This window comes from Vombatus ursinus, unplaced genomic scaffold (assembly GCF_900497805.2).
Source record: "Vombatus ursinus unplaced genomic scaffold, bare-nosed wombat genome assembly UNPS02014802.1, whole genome shotgun sequence".
In the NCBI taxonomy this organism is placed as follows: domain Eukaryota; kingdom Metazoa; phylum Chordata; class Mammalia; order Diprotodontia; family Vombatidae; genus Vombatus; species Vombatus ursinus.
In genome coordinates, this window is record NW_020954580.1 from 25,013,074 (window position 1) to 25,029,505 (window position 16,432).

Here is a 16,432-nt window from a genome sequence, read left to right on the forward strand (position 1 = left end):
CAGTTATTTCCTCTATTCTGCATATTTGGGGTGTGACATCCTTCTTGGATGGTCATTTTCCCATTTACTGAGTCATTACTTTTATACACAGAGAGAGCAAAAGAAGATTACACCAAATGAATTACTTTGGCAATTAGAAAACACCTACTTCCTTTCTATAAAAACGGTAAGGGGAGGGGACTATTGTATATATTTGCAGACTTGGTCACTGGGTGCTTACCTAACTGTGTGGTTTTGTTAAAATGTTTCTTTGTTAAAAGGGAAGAATCACTGGTGGTAGTGGCAGAATGAGTTAAAAACAGAGCTGCAAATGATGATGTAAAAACAAAAAGCATCAGAACTAGGAGAAAAATTTATATAATGATAGTGTAAATATTTATGGCAGGTCTTTTTGAAGTAGAAAAAAACTAGATATTAAGGGCATGCCTATTAACTAGTAAATGGTTAAACAAATTATGGTATATGAAAGTAATAGAATAATAATATGCCAAAAGAAATGGCAAAAAGGACAGTTTCTGAAAGACCTGAGAGACTTGTGTGAACTGAGGAAGAGTGAAGCAAGCAGATCTAAGGGAACAATTCTTATAATAACATAATTATAAAATTATAATTTAATTTTTTCATTCAACAAAAAAATCTGTTTTTCTCCCTTTCACCCCCTTATTAAAAAAAAAGAAAAGAAAAACAAAGCCCTTTTAACAAATTTGCATAATTAAGCAAAACAAATATGGTATTAGCCATATCCAAAAAAAATAATTGTAGCATTCCATATCGTGAGCCCATCACCTCCCTGTCAAAAGATGGGTAGGTTTAGTCCTCTGAAATCAATATTGGTTATAGTTTTCAAAGATAATTATGAAGGACTTACGCACTCAGATCAGTATAGTGACAACAATGAGACATGTTACTCACTTCTTGATAGGGAGGTGATAGATGCATGGTATGGAATGAAACCTATATTTTTGGACATAGCCAACTTGGGAATTTGTTTTGCTTGACTATGTTTGTTACAGGGGTCTTGTTTGTCTGTTTGTTTGTTTTTTTCTGGGAAGGGGAGGAGGAAGAGAGAGAAAATTAAAATATGTTTGTTAATTGAAAAAAGTAAAAGTTTAAAAAACCTGAAGAGGAGTATCAATAAAACTTATTTTAAAAATAAAATAGCACATGACATTACTGCTCTTAGCAGAACCTAGGTGGATATTTGTCAGATACAAAAACACAAAGTAGAGTAATAGAGTGGAAAGAGCCTTGGCTCTGAAATCAGGAGGAGGTCAGGGTTTAACTCTCTCCTTTGGTACTCTACCATGTACAAGTCATTGAGCATTCCTCAGCCTGAGTTTTCTCATCTGTAAAATAAGTAGGTTGCACTAGATGGCTTCTGAGGTTTCTTCCAGTCTAGCTCTAAAACCTTGACATAGCAGAACTGAGAGATCCTACCTGAGGATAATTCTTTTGTTTTCCTACAAGCTAACAACTAGACCAGCAGAGCCAGCAGAGTTCTGAGCCTATGTGCCAAGGAACACTGGAGCAAGGAACACTAGAAACCATAAGCCCACCAAGCATTTTGATCCTTATTTATCTCTAACAACACATATATCATGACTCAGAAATAATAAATTAGTAAACTTACCTTCTAAATTGCATGCATATGTATTACTCTTTTCCAGATGCCTTTCAGGTGCTTTCGTGACTAGTAAAAATACAAATTCATTTAAAAAACATTGATGAATTCATAGGAGCTTTTTCATATGCATTTTCTCAGTCAATGGATATTAATAGTATACCTCCTGTGATATGGGCACAAATGACTTTGACTTTAAAAAAAGGGGTCCTCCTCCTCGAAAAGATTAGGAATCACTGAAGCAGAGCATCTGAGTGATGCAGTTGCAAGGGGTCTTTTCAGGTACTAGATGGAAATACATAGACTAGACCACAGCTGGGTCATGGATCTTCCAAGTAGAAGAGCATTAAGGGCAGAAGAAGCTCAGGATAAAAAGTCTGGAGTTAGTGCTAAAGACCATGCGTTACATATAACAATAAGATTAAGCTCACTAACAACTTTTAGGACATGCCAACCAAGGGTGTGGATATGTGTTGCCATGGCCACCAAATAAGGGAAGTGGTCACTAGACTAGCTACTAAACAGAAGAAGGTCTGGATTTATGATGAATATTTTCTAAATTCAAAGCACTTAAACTTGCCTCTTTGTTAATGCTGTAAGAGGTATGGGTGTGAAGGATGGAGAACCAGGAAGTAATATCAGAGAAAAGCCCCTCGAAAGAGGTTTTATTTCAGGAAAGAGAAATTATCCAGGTATTTTGTAAATTTGTACCTAGTAAAAAGAGAGCATAGGCAGAACACAGCTAATGTTCCCTTCTGAAATTTGCTAAATTAGTCTGATAATCGAAAGAAGCATTACTAGCATTACTATTTCTAATTCAAAGCTAAATCATGCATGCCAACCTCACCCATTCTAATTGATTAATTCTAAAACATCACAGCTTGAAAGGACTTCAGAGATTTAATCCAGGGCAGCTAGGTAGTAAGGTGGGTAGAGTTAGGAGGACTTGAGTTTAAATCTGGCCTCAGACATGTACTCAGTTACTAGCTGTGTGACCCTAGGCAAGTCACTTAACCCCAACTGCCAGAGAGAGAGAGAGAGAGAGAAAGAAAGAGAGAGAGAGAGATCTAATCTAAATCCTCCATTTTACAGAAGGCAGAATACAGATGAATGAAGAAATTTGTCCAAAATAAGACTTTCCATGCAGTGGAAAGGGCCCTGAATCTGTAATAAGAATGTCTGGGTTCAATTCTAGCTCTACCAATGAATTTCTTGTATTTGTGACATTGGAAAGACCCCTTTTGGAAATACCTGTAATGAAGGGGCAGTTAGGTGGATCAGTGAATAGAGCACCGGCCCTGAAGTCATGAGAACCTGAGTTCAAATCTGACCTCAGACCAAACACTTGACACTTACTAGTTGTGTGACCCTGGGCAAGTCACTTAACCCCAATTGCCTAAAAAACAAACAAACCTGTAGTGATAAAGTCAAAATGGGTTCATGATGTAGATATAAAGGCTGATACTGTAAGCAAACTGGGAGAGCAAGGAATAGTTTACCTATCAGATTTATGGAGAACAGAAAAATTCATGACAAAACAGGAGATAGAGAACATTACGTAAAGCAAAATGTATAACTTTGATTACACTAAATTGAAAAGTTTTTGTACAAACAAAGCCAATGCAACCAAGATTAGAAGGAAAGTAGAAAACTGGGAAAGAATTTTTACAACCAGTCTCTCTGATAAGGGCCTCCTTTCTAAAATGCATAGAGAATTAAGTCAAATTTATAAGAATACAAGTCATTCCCCAATTGATAAATGGTTAAAGGTTATGAACAGGCAGTTCTCAGAGGAAGAAATTAAAGCCATCTATAGTCATATGAAAAAATGCTCTAAATCACTCTTGATTAGAGAAATGCAAATCAAAACAACTCTGAGGTACCACATCACACCTATCAGATTAGCCAAGATGACAAAACAAGAAAATGATAAATGTTGGAGAAGATGTGGGAAAATTGGAACACTAATGCATTGTTCGTGGAGTTGTGAAATGATCCAACCAATATGGAGAGCAATTTGGAACTATGTCCAAAGGGCTATCAAAATGTATATACCCTTTGACCCAGCAATAGCATTTCTAGGGCTCTATCCCAAAGAGATCATGCAAATGGGAAAAGGACCCATATGTACAAAAATATTTATAGCAGCTCTTTTTGTGGTGGCAAAGAGTTGGAAATTGAGAGGATGCCCATCAACTGGGGGATGGCTGAACAAGTTGTGGTATATGAATGTAATGGAATACTGTTGTGCTATAAGAAATGATGAACAGCTGATTTCAGAAAAACCTGGAAAGACTTGTATGGTCTGATGCTGAGTGAAGTGAGCAGAACCAGGAGAACATCATACACAACAACAGCAATGACTAAGATTGATAAACTTAACCCTTTCCATCAATACAAAAATCTAAGACATCACGAAAGGCCTCGTGATGGAAAATGCTATCCACATCCAAAGAAAGAACTATGGAGTTTGAATGCAGACAGAAGCAAACCATTTGCTATTTTTTTCTTCTGTTAAGTTTTGTTTCCTCTTTCAGGTGGTTCCTCCTATTGGTTCTAATTCTTATTTATAACATCACTAATGTGAAAATATGTTTAATAGGAATGTATGTGTATAACCTATATAAGATTACATGCCATCTTGGGAAGGGTGGTAGGCAGAAAGGGGGAGAAAATTTTTAAACTCAAAAGCATATGGAAGTGATTATTGATAAATCAAAATAAATTAATTAAAAAATTAATTAAAAAAAATACCTGTAGTGAAAAGGGTGCTGGACTGAGCCAGAAGTTACAACTTAATGGTTGCAGGAATAAAGCAATGAATTTATTCCCTTCAATTTTCTCAGGCTTCAGTTCTGTTATATGTAAAATAAGATTGGATTAAGTAAATGACCTGCAAGGTCCTTTCCAGCTCTAAATTCATATGAAACACAACTATCTACTCAAAAAGTGAGGTCTAGAATGCCCAACTCCTGGTTGTCCTGACCCCTACACCAAGCCAAGTATCTAAAAAAGGACACTTTGGAATATAACAACTCAAAGACTGCTGCTACTAAATAATTTGATTCATGAAAGCCGCCAGCTATTGCCTGGAGTATAAACCATGGAATTACTTTCAATGTTTCACCTATTTGTTCCAATTTAAGATTTGCTATCATTCAGTTTACCTAGGCTCAAGGTTTTAGTACTCACCCCCATGCAAAATAGGGAGATTGGACACTCAACAACATGTAAAACGATGATTTGGTTAAGAGAAAGAGATCAAACCCAGTGAACATTTTAGTAAATTATGTGCCAAGAAAAAAACAAACAAACAATACAGTATGCATAAAATTTTTCAACCCTAATTAAGCAGCCACATTCCTCTGTGCACATACCTTATTTACTGAATCTACTTGGAGTGGTGCTCCAGTCCTAAATTCCAAGATCATTCCTATTGAACAGCACAAGTATCCATTGCAATCCTTTTATATTTACAGTTCCAAAACAAGGTGCTTTGGGCTTTAAGCCTCTGAGACTGCAGGTATCCTCTCTGTGAAGACGTGGGAACTGAACCAGAAACAGACAGGAAAGATAGTGAGAAGCTGTCACTGTTTCAGAATTCAATGCCAACTAGGAAAATCCTACTGCTAAATGCCTGTTAGAGAGCCAACTGGTAACGGAGGGTCAAGCAGAGGCCTGTTTCTTGGATGAATATTTCCTCTTTCAAAGCAGACATTTTCTTCTCACTCCTGCCATGCCAGGACTCCTCTCCATGAATACAGATCGTTGGGGTGTGGCCTTATGGAGTATTACGCTTGACTTCTATGTTTCAGAGCTTTTCTTTTGCCAATAAGAGCAAAGGGCTAGGACTTACTTATTAACTTAAGAGCCCTGATATTTTTCTACAAAAAAGCTGAGTCAGAAACCTTTTTGTTTTTACTTTCATTTTTCTGTACCCTGAAACAGAAACTATGAAATACTAGAAGGAACTTTAAAATGACACAAATGATAAATTCACTGAAACCAAATAAAGTCAGCAAAGAAAGAAAGGAAATTGCAAAGTAGAGAATCCCAGCCAGCTAAATATGAAGTAAATGTAGTTTTGGAAAAGACGGATGTGACATGTCTTGGAATCAAAGTGTTCCATTTGATAAGACTCATGGTGAGGTGAAAAGGAAGCAGTTTTTGCTTCACCCCTGATTAGAGTCTCTTCCAGGTGTGTCCTGTTTATGACTCTAACTTTCCAATCCCCTACTTCAACCTGCCTCCTTTTATACATGCTTTAACTAAAATAATCCATTTGACATGATTAATTCTTGATGAGTACCCTTAAAAAGAAGTTTGAAATGGAACTAAAATCTTTTAAGAATTCAGACAAGGGCCGCATGATATTTCAAACAGGCAGGAGAAAAGAACTCCAAACAATACTAATATTAAGCATTTATATATGTATATAAACATATTTGTGATGTGTGTACATATATGTGTGTATGGATGTTTTATATATATATATATATATATACACATGCATGCATATATACTTTATGTATGTTAACTCATTTGATCTGCGCAACAGCCCTGTGAGGTCAGAGCTAATATTATTCCCATTTTGCAGATGAAGAAACCGAGGTACAGAGAGGTTATGTGACTTGCCCAGGGTCAAGCAACTAGTAAGGGGCTTGAGGTCATCCTGACTTTCAAGTTCTGTGCTCCAGAAATATCAAATGCCAAAAGCAAAACTCCCTAGCAGGAATCAGATTCAAACATAATTGGGAAATGTTTAATAAAATAAATAAAAATAAAATGCAACATAGAAAATGTTCATTTGTAGTTTTCTAAGTCAATATGTGCCCTGCAGGGAATCTGTTTCTATTTGGGTCAGACACCACTGCTGCGCTCTATCCATGGTACCACCTAGCTGCTTCTAAGCTAGATTCGTAATATTTTTTTCCCTCTTCTTGGCCCTTTCAATTTGCTACTGACAACGAATAATTATTAAACACTTACTAAGCACTGTGCTAATCAATAAGGATACATATATAAGCAAAAAGAAAGACACTGGGAGCTTCCATTGTCTTGGAAGAACATAACACATGAAAGAGAGCTGAAAAGTGCAACGGCAGAGATACCCCCGGCGCAGGGAGAGGATGGCAAAATCTGGAGAGTCTAAAACCCGAACTGAGACAGGAATGAATAACTAGCCTGGGCTAGTCCCCCAAATGGAAGCGAAGGAATTCACCAATGGAAGAAGAGGGCTGCAGGGGAGGAGGGATATTTCAAGGTGAGAAGACCATTAGTGCAGAACTAAGTAACTGGGTAAAAAGACACCTGAACCTTGGATGGTGACGTCCAGAGAGTCAGAAGCAGAGCCAGGAGAGGAATGGGAGGTGGAGAAGTGTCACTCCCTTTCCCCATTTGACTCCAGGCTACACTCTGGACTTTGTCCACCATGCCCCAGTTCTGAAGCCTCATTTCCAGCCCCAGAATTCACACATCAAAGGACCCTCAGCTCTGCATCCTCTCCCTCTGATTGGATGGCTCTCCCAGAACCTCCACTTGAGGACAGCATCCAGGCCAGCCATGTTTCATTCCACTGCCGGCTGTGCTCTATTTTCCTCTTCCGTTTCGCTTCTTAGAAGAGTACCTTTGCACTTTACACCCAGAATGTAAGTTTGGCGAGGGCAGAGGAACTGGCTTTCTTTCTGCTTATATTTATATTCCTAGCATTTAGCACAGTGCTTGACATATAGTAAAAGCTTAATAAATGCAAGTTGACTGACAAGAGTATTAATGAGCCTACTGGGTACCAGAAGGCACAAGAAGCTAAAAGTAGAAAGTCAAGGAAAACCAAACCTATCCTTAAAGAGAGACAGCAGCCTTCCTGTTAAGCCTTCTGTAAGATTCCGTACCATTGGAGACGTTAACAAGTGGTCAGTATTATTTGTCTGAAACTAATTTCTTCAAATTAATACTAATAAGAGAATAATGCCTTTCTTTTATTAGTTCTAATTAATGAGCCTCTCCTGGAATGTTGACACCTTGAGGCAGTGAGCTGCCTGCTTGTAAAAACACATATCTAGAACACCCTTAGAAATTAAATATGTGATAATGACCACAAACTCCCACAGGCTATTTTGTATCTTCATCATGTGTGTGGAGAAGTTATAATGGCTCTCCCTGGGGGGACCCACTCAGGATGTGGATTCTCTATTCCTTCTTCCAAACTAGCCCAGGGCTTACCCGGTGGTCCCTTGAACCAAAATGCAGAGGAGTGAGAAAAGAAACCGATTCATTAAGATAAACTGTGGTCACAAGTGTCAAAATGGCTTCCTCTCTACTCCTTCATTTTCACAAAACTAGCTAAGTCTAGTTGCTAGGTAATAATGATGAAATGGTTGAGTGTTGGCAAGATACTGTAGAGAAGAATCAAACTGGTTTTCCTTTTCTCTATCCTCCACAATCCTCACGTCCCACACCTTCCTTTCTTTTCCTTCTTCCTGAGTGTCACACCTTGCTTACACATTAAAACCTTATCTGGCGAGCATGTCACACATGTGTGTGACTGCATTCTGTGACTACTATACACTAATCGGGTTGGGGGAGCAGGGAAGGAGGAAGGAAGTAAATGGCCCCTCTATTATACCTACAAACACAGACAGCTTCCACCCCCAGCACCAAACATACCCATGTGTCCATACCCCACATAAATGACTTACCTCATCTCCAAAAAGATTCCTGTACTCAAGAACTTAGAGCCAACTTTTTCTTTGCCTTAGGGAAGGAGCAGTTTTGCTCGCTCCTTTCATTTTCCTGTTTTTGTTTTTGCTCTTTTCTGCCCACTTCGAGAGCCTTACCTGCCCTGCACTGCCCCCAACTGGTTCCAATCTTCACATAGGAAAACAGTGCTTTCTGCAAGGGAAGATGCTGGATATTTCAGGTGTAGAACCAGGAGATGGGGCCAGGCAGCACCTGTGTTCTTACAGCCCCTCTGACATGGATTATCCTCAACTTTCTTATCTTTGCCAGTTTGTTGTATGTGAGGTGAAATTTGAGACTTGTTTTGCTTTGCATTTTTCTTATTACTGATTTGGAACAATCTTTCACGTGGTTGTTAATAGTTTCTTTTGAAATTAATTGTTCAATTTATTTGTTTATTTGCTCAACATTTATTTATTTGTTCAAGATTCTTTTGAAAATTATTTGTTTATAGCCTTTATCCATTAAGGAATTGTTCTTAATCTTATAATAATAATTATTATTATTATTAGTTAACACTCTACATACCCTGCTGTTAGGATTATTCCATGCAAAGATTTTCACCAGTCAACTGATTCCCTTCTCAAACTAACTGCATTAATTTTTTTCATGTAAAAGCCTTTTAATTTAATGAAATCAAGTTATCTATTTAAGGAGTCAACTATGTTCGAGGACCAAATCTAGCCACTGGCCTGAAAAGCTAAGAACAGTTTGGTTTTTTTTAACATTAAAAAAATTTTAAATACAAGTTTATTTAAAAATGTAACTCTATTTAAGATTGCATTTAAAGTGTGAATTTTGTTTTTAAATGTTTAGAAATTTTTAAAGTTTATATAAAAATTTAAAAACAACTTTATTTTAAAATGTAACTTTATTAAAACTTACATTTAAAACATAAACCTTATTCAAAAATGAAAAACCATTCATATCTCACTATGCCATATAAAAAACAGGTGGTGGCTATATTTGACCCTTGGCCCATAGTTTGCTGACCTCCTGGATCTATTGTATCTTCTGTGATTTGCTTCATCCTTTATTTGGTTGGGAATTTTCTGCCTAGTCATAATTGTAAAAGATACAGCCATCTGGTTCTACCACCACTCCACCCCACCTTTTTTCTGGTGTGATATTTTATATTAATGTGAGGGTCCATTTGGAAGTTATTGGTGCTTCATGTAATAGTATCACCAATCCAGAACTAGAAGGAACCTAAGAATTCATGTTCTCTAACTCCCTAATTTTGCAGATGAAGAAACTTCCTCTCAGAGAGGTTAAGCAACTTACCCAAGGTCACACAGGCACAACTAGAATTTCCAGGGAAATAATGGGAGGAAAATAAGATGTTGAAATGACAAGTCCATTTTTTTCTTCCTTTCCTGATTTCTTTTACTTTTTTTTTTTGTTGGCCTTTCTTATGCATCTATGTAAGGCAAACTTTTCCCAGGCTTTCAGCCTGGATCAATTCTGTGTTCAAATCCTATTCTCTAAAGCAGGAGTTCTTGATTTTGGTGGGGGTCATGGGATTCTTTGGCAGTCTAGTGAAGCTCATGGACCCTTTCTCAGAACAATGATTTTAAATGAATAGAATAAAACACATAGGACTACAAAGGAAACCAATTATAATGAAATACAGTTATCAAAGTGATGAGGAAAAGAAGAGGAAATTGACTCTTCTCCCACCCAACTCTAGAGATACACCTCAAAACAGACCTCACACTTTACAACCAGAAAGGAAGAGAGAGGCAGAGAGATCAGTAGCCCAATTTTGTATACCCCTGTATCCAGGTCACTATTCCATATCTAGTATAAAGGATCATACAGAATACAAGACTTCAAACAAGCAATCATTCTACTAAAATCATATTCCAGGACCCTCAGGTGAAAGCAGCTCCCATCAACAAGATAAAAACCTCTGCAAAAAGGAAACAGTTGGCAAAAAAGTTCCTTAGGATCTTATGCACTTTCCCCCAAAACCTGAAGAACTACATTTATAAATCTCTTGGCCAAAATTCCCACAGCTGGATCCCAGTTCATTCCATCTTTGGGCAATGCTAACTCTAACTGCCCAGGTCTACACCATAACATTCTTGCTTGCAAAAGTCCAGGCTGTGTAACGGGGAGGACTGACTCACACCTCCCTAGTTCCACCATTATCCTGGCCAACAAGACCTTGAGTCATGAGCTTTTTCCATATAACAGCCAATTCTTCTTCCATTGCAAGCTTCTAATTCATACACATCCAGAAGCAGTCTTCCACTAATCTCACGTGGTTGCCTGGAAGCAGAAAAAAACAAACAAACAAACAAACAAACAAACATACATAAAATCTACTTTCATCAATATTTCAAAAGACTTCATGAGGTAAGGACACCCCCACAGCATGGATCCGAAGATAAGATAAACCAACCACAATCTATTTAATAACTGGGTTTTCATGTATTTCTGAGTATCATTATATCCCTCTGGGGGATATAATCTTCTGGTGATGATGCTCCTTGGCTAGTCTGATCTGCACACAACAAGCATCCATGCACAGTCTAGCTTTGGGCCTGGGTTTGAAGTTTTTCCAGTTTGATAGGTTCTATCAGAGTTGTCACTCCATTGACAGAGCATTCAAGATTGGAGACTGAAACTGTTTTGGTTTGTCTTGGAGGCCCCAGGATGGAGTACAGTGCTTAGAACATAACCTGTGCTTGTTGTTGTCAACAATATCAGTCTTTTTAGTTGTGTGACTCTCTGCGACCATATTTGAGGTTTCCTTGGCAAAGATACTGGAGTGGTCTGCCATTTCCTTCTCTGGCTCATTTTATAGATGAACTGAGGCAAATAGGATTAAGTGATTTACCCAGAGTCACACAGATTAGTAACTGTCTGAAGTTGGATTGAATTTAGGAAGATGGATCTTCCTGACTCCAGGCCTGGCACTCTATCCACTGTGCCACCTAACTGCTTAATAAATCCTTACTGACTGATTGATCAAGAGCCCCGAGTCACCTTCACACCAGATGAAGGGTTACAGGAAGACTTGAATGGAGGACAGACTACCTGTGAAAAAGTAATGGGGTATGACAATGTTCTAGTTTGCAGTCTGAAAAATGCCTACCTAGGACAAAAGGAAATCAAGTTTTAGCATCACCTGGATCAATTGAAGCTGCAGCAGACAGTTAAAACAACTAGATCAGGTTTCCAAATATGCATTTAGGGACCTGAATTATTCAACCTAAGGGTCACACTAATCAAATTAACTGGTTAATTGAAGAGTTCTGCTTCATGCTATGAAGATATAACTGTGGTTATACTTTAAACCTTAGGTTTTTGTTTGATATTTAGTTTCAACGGACTCTCTATTATTGTGTGGGGGCAGGGGAGACTTGGTTGAAAGGGAAAGAACTCTCGTGTCCCATGACACTATGGTGACAGCTGGTTAGTGTAAGTGAAGCCCTGCTAGTGAAAAAAGGGCTTCACTCCCTCTCCAATTTCTCAGTGATTTGTGGTCTTTTTCCAGGCACATAAATATCTTCTGGGTCCTCCTGTACCCTTCACCACATCAATGAGATGGAAGCGACTATGTGTTTAGGAAGATGAAGAGAGGTAGATGAAGAAAGGACTCAGAGTGTCTTTGGTCCAAAAAATGAAATGTACTCAGAAGGAGCCCCAAAACCTAGATCATTCTGATGAAGTTATTCTGTTTTCCCAAAAGATTTAATATAGCAATACTCTAGTGCATTATTTAGAGCTTGTCTGAGTGTTTATTTGGGTTTTTTGTCTGGATTTGTGATTTCAATGGTTTAATAAGCTCCCCTAGAGCAAACTCCTTCTATCAATGAAGATCAGGTTTGTTGTTATTATTCAGTCCTGGCCAACTCTTCGTGACCACATTTAAGGTTTTTTTTTTTTTTTTTGGCAAAGATACTAGAGTGGTTTGCCATTTACAGGCAAACAGTGTTAAGTGACTTGTTCAAGGTCACAAGGCTAGTATGTGTCTGAGGCCAGATTTGAACTCAGGAAGATGAGTCTTCTGGACTCCAGGCCTGGCACTTTATGCACTATGGCGCCACCTAGCCACTACTTCTCTGCAATCCATAGTTCTGCACAGTTGCCTTGGGCCAATGAGAGGATGACTAATTTGTCTACAATCACTCAGTAGTCACTTGGGCTTTGGTCATTTTAACTCCAAGGTTAGTTTTTACTGAACATAACACTCGGGCTGTGAGCATTGCTAGGGAGAGAGAAGGCTCAGGCAAACGTTAGTTCAGAAGTCACAAGTATTTGAACTTGGCTTTTGGTGATTTGTGAGAGACAGAAGCCGGAAGACCGTGTCCATTTTGTGCATAACTTGAAAAGGAAAGTGCTTTAGGCTTGGTTGAGCTGCCTGGTTTTTATGAGTTTTGCCACGCTTGTCTCTCTTGAGAGAGTTACATGTATTTTATAGGGGGAACAGAAGGGATTGGGGGAACAGGAAGGCAACCACCCATCCAGATATTTCCTCTTTCTGTACATAATAATAGCTTACAGTTATATAGTGTTTTGCTAAGGCTTAAAAAGCCAGTGTTTCAACAAGGGGAGGAGATCCAGCCCCGGAGCTTTTCCAACTTTGCAGGTATAGAATGAGTATGTCCCAACCTAGATATAGTCAGACGGACCATCCTCCTTTCAGCTCCATAGTGAGTCCCTAAGAGCATTTCACTAGGTTTCTGGTCTAATACAAACTGGTCTTGGGTCTCCCTGCTCACTTTCCATAGATGAGGTTAAGGTGAACATCGTCTTATCCTGCCTAGTGGGAAAAAATTAACCACTTGAATGTTTGTATGGATGAGGATGGCGAAAGACTATGAGAATTATATCAGAAGAGACAAAGAAAACATTAAGCAAAAGCTCATGGCCAGGTTATAAGATGATAGGATCATAGATTTAGAGCCAGAAGGGAACTTAGAGGTCAACCCTCTCATTTTATAGATGAGGAAACTGAGTCACAAAGAGGTTAAATGATTTGCCCTAGGTCATATTTGAGGCAGAATTTGAACCCTGATTTTCCCAACTCCAACTTCTTCATAAATTATTGTATTTTTAGGAGATTTTTAAAAAACATCCACTAACTGTAGTTTGTTATTTTTGTACATGTCCAACTAGGATTCAGGGGGCACTGTCTGTCCAGGGAATGCTTCTGTTTGAATTCTTCCTGTGCTCCGAGGGTGTGTTTACTGTTACCACTAGCTCTCAAAATCTGGGACAAGAGAAAAATGTAGTAAATGCATATGACAGTTTCTGAATAAATGAAAATTTCTTTAGGTGAAAGTAGCAAGAATACTACAAATGCAAGATCCTTCTTATTTGAACATAACATGTTATATTTACAATGTGTTTCCTGGATGCCACAGGCCCAGTCAAGAAAGGTTATGTGTATTATGGACTATACTAATGGAAGCCAAGGACAAATCTGTAAAACTCCTTTCCTTGTGGTCCAGGCCTAGCCAGCCTAGACCTATAGTGAAAAGTTAGATACAGCTAAAGACATCTTAGTAGATTCTGGAGATTTTGAGATTAATCATTAAGAAGTTGGGAAATTAATCATTTTGGAACTGTTGAAGAAAACTTCTGAGACTGGGGGTAATTCCAGGAGCTCACCCTCTGCCAAAACACCTCCTCCCAATCCTGATTCCTCAGCATTCCCCACTCGCTCCTTAGACATAAGTATATCAGTACGAGGATTGTAAAAGAAAAGAAAATGCTGAAGAATCTTGGGGAAAACTTAAATCAGCCTTCCCCATCTAGCAAAAGGAAGGGAGGGGCTGTGCTTTTACTCTGGCTTAGAGAGTAAGCTTTCCTCTCTCTGAAGTTAAGTTAATTAATTAATTAAACCTCTACTTTATTACTGGCACTCTTGTCTCTAGGCCTGCTTTGTGCAGCTCCAAGAATTTCCAGGTGACTCAGTAAAATCCTGTTATCATTAATTGGTGTCAGAAGTTTTTAGGGGGTGGACCTAGGGTGAAGCCTTGAGCTCTCTCTCCAGTTCCGGTGAGAAAGGATAGGTACCACTGGACTTTTTTTCCAGAGTCCCAACTCACCGTGTCTGGCAGGTTCAATGTTCTCACTCTTGTTTCACTCTATCAGGCCTACTTTCCATTGTGAGGAATACTCCAGGACCCCTTTTCTTGATCAGGATCATTTTGGTAAGGCCTGTTTTGTTTTTCCGTTTTCTGGCACATGGATTGGCAAGCTTTACATGCATCTTCTCTTTTATAAATGCATGTCCAGCAGTTCTTCTGAATGTTTCAAAATAAATTTCAGAAAGTGCATTTTCATTTTAAGAACACTTTCTCTTAAAATTATTCTTCATAGATTATTGTATTTTTAGGAGATTTTTTAAAAAACATCCACTAACTGTAGTTTGTTATTTTTGTACATGTCCAACTAGGATTCAGGGGGCACTGTCTGTCCAGGGAATGCTTCTGTTTGAATTCTTCCTGTGCTCTGAGGGTGTGTTTACTCTGTTACCACTAGCTCTCAAAATCTGGGACAAGAGAAAAATGTAGTAAATGCATATGGCAGTTTCTGAATAAATGAAAATTTCTTTAGGTGAAAGTAGCAAGAATACTACAATGCAAGATCATTCTTATTTGAACATAACATGTTATGTTTACAATGTGTTAGACAATTATAAAACCTGTAAGGACATGTTCCCTGTTGTCATGAAGAGAGTCACATCCACTTTATATTAAAGCAGCTTGAAGAAAAAAAAGATGTAAAATATGAAATGCATTATGAGAACTTGTAAGCTAACTGTGCTAATCTGACTTCAGTTTGTAGTTGTTTATGATTATTATCTTAGGTTATACCAGTACATCATTTTGATTTTAAAAGAGAAGGAAAAAATGAATGTCAGAAAAATTCATAACATGTTTTATTTGAGAGATGTAAATAATATATACAGATTATGGTATGTAATGATCTGAGGAGGTATTTAAATTCTAGGATTTTTTTCCCAGTAAGAAACTGAATGCTGTGTATAAGAGAAAAAAAATGAATAAACAGCTATGTTTGGCCATGAAAAAAATAAAATAAATGCATATCCAGCTATGGACTGTGGTTTTTTTCTCTTCTCTTTCATAAAGGCAGGTCTGGTTATGGACTGCAGTTTTTATTTCTGCATGTGTAAATTGTATTTGCCTAAGAATTGCTTGCATGGTTAGTTTTGTGTGTGATTTGGAATTAACGTTTTAATTGCAGATTTGGTTAGAGTTGTGGAATGTTTATTCCTGTAATTCAAGTGAATTGCTAGCACAGTATGGATTACTTGTATTTGTGTACTGTGTGTACTTGTTAGTTAAGTGGTATTATTATCTTTGAGTGTTCACCTTTTAAATGGCACAGATGTGTGGTAAAGGCATGAGAGAAATTACAGCAGTTCCTATTAACATCCCCCAGAATGAACATGTACATTCTATAAGAAATATAATCTTGGGGGCAGTTAGGTGGCGCAGTGAATAGAGCACCAGCCCTGGAGTCAGGAGGACCTGAGTTCAAATCTGATCTCAGATCAGACACTTGACACTTACTAGCTGCGTGACCCTGGGCAAGTCATTTAACCCCAATTGCCTTGCAAAAGAAAAAAAGAAATATAATTTTGACTGTCCCTCTCAACACTACCGACAGCTAAAAGTGTGTTAACTGACCAGAGTGGTCTCACTCTAAAGGAATGAGGAGGCTTTTACAAGCAAAAAGTAAGTGCTGCTGCAGTAACAAGGAACTTTGATCAAGGGAAATTAAGAAAAATGGAGGGCAGAAGGCAACAGAAGTAATGAGGAAGAGCTGTCAGCAAACAAGGTAAGTTTACGGGAAACTGTACTCACTCATGTCTAGAATGATCCAACTGCTAGATCTTCCCTACTTGCTTTCCAAATTCTGTACTATTTTTCAGTTGTTCAGTTATTTCAGTCATGTCCAATTCTTCATGAGACCCCATTTGGGGTTTTCTTGGCAGAGATACTGAAGAGGTTTGCCATTGCCTTCTCCGGCTCATTTTACAGATGAGGAAACTGAGGCAAACAGGGATAAGCGGCTTACCCAGGGTCA

At 38.2% G+C, this 16,432-nt stretch overlaps 1 protein-coding gene across 7 annotated transcripts in view; it reads right to left on the minus strand.

The window, feature by feature from the left end:
• Positions 1-8,408, minus strand: part of CASP10 (caspase 10) — a 37,393-nt gene extending 28,985 nt beyond the window's left edge. For 2 of the 7 annotated variants that reach the window (XM_027873686.1, XM_027873685.1), the window contains exons 1-3: positions 4,999-5,497; positions 4,376-4,476; positions 1,631-1,690 (exon numbers count right to left, since the gene is read on the minus strand). The gene's annotated coding sequence lies outside the window, so the exon portion shown is untranslated. Of the gene's footprint in view, positions 1-1,630; positions 1,691-4,375; positions 4,477-4,998; positions 5,498-8,319 lie in introns of those variants that run through there. The other 5 variants (XM_027873680.1, XM_027873683.1, XM_027873681.1 and 2 more) reach the window with 5 other exon arrangements.
• Between the last annotated feature and the right edge of the window lie 8,024 nt (positions 8,409-16,432).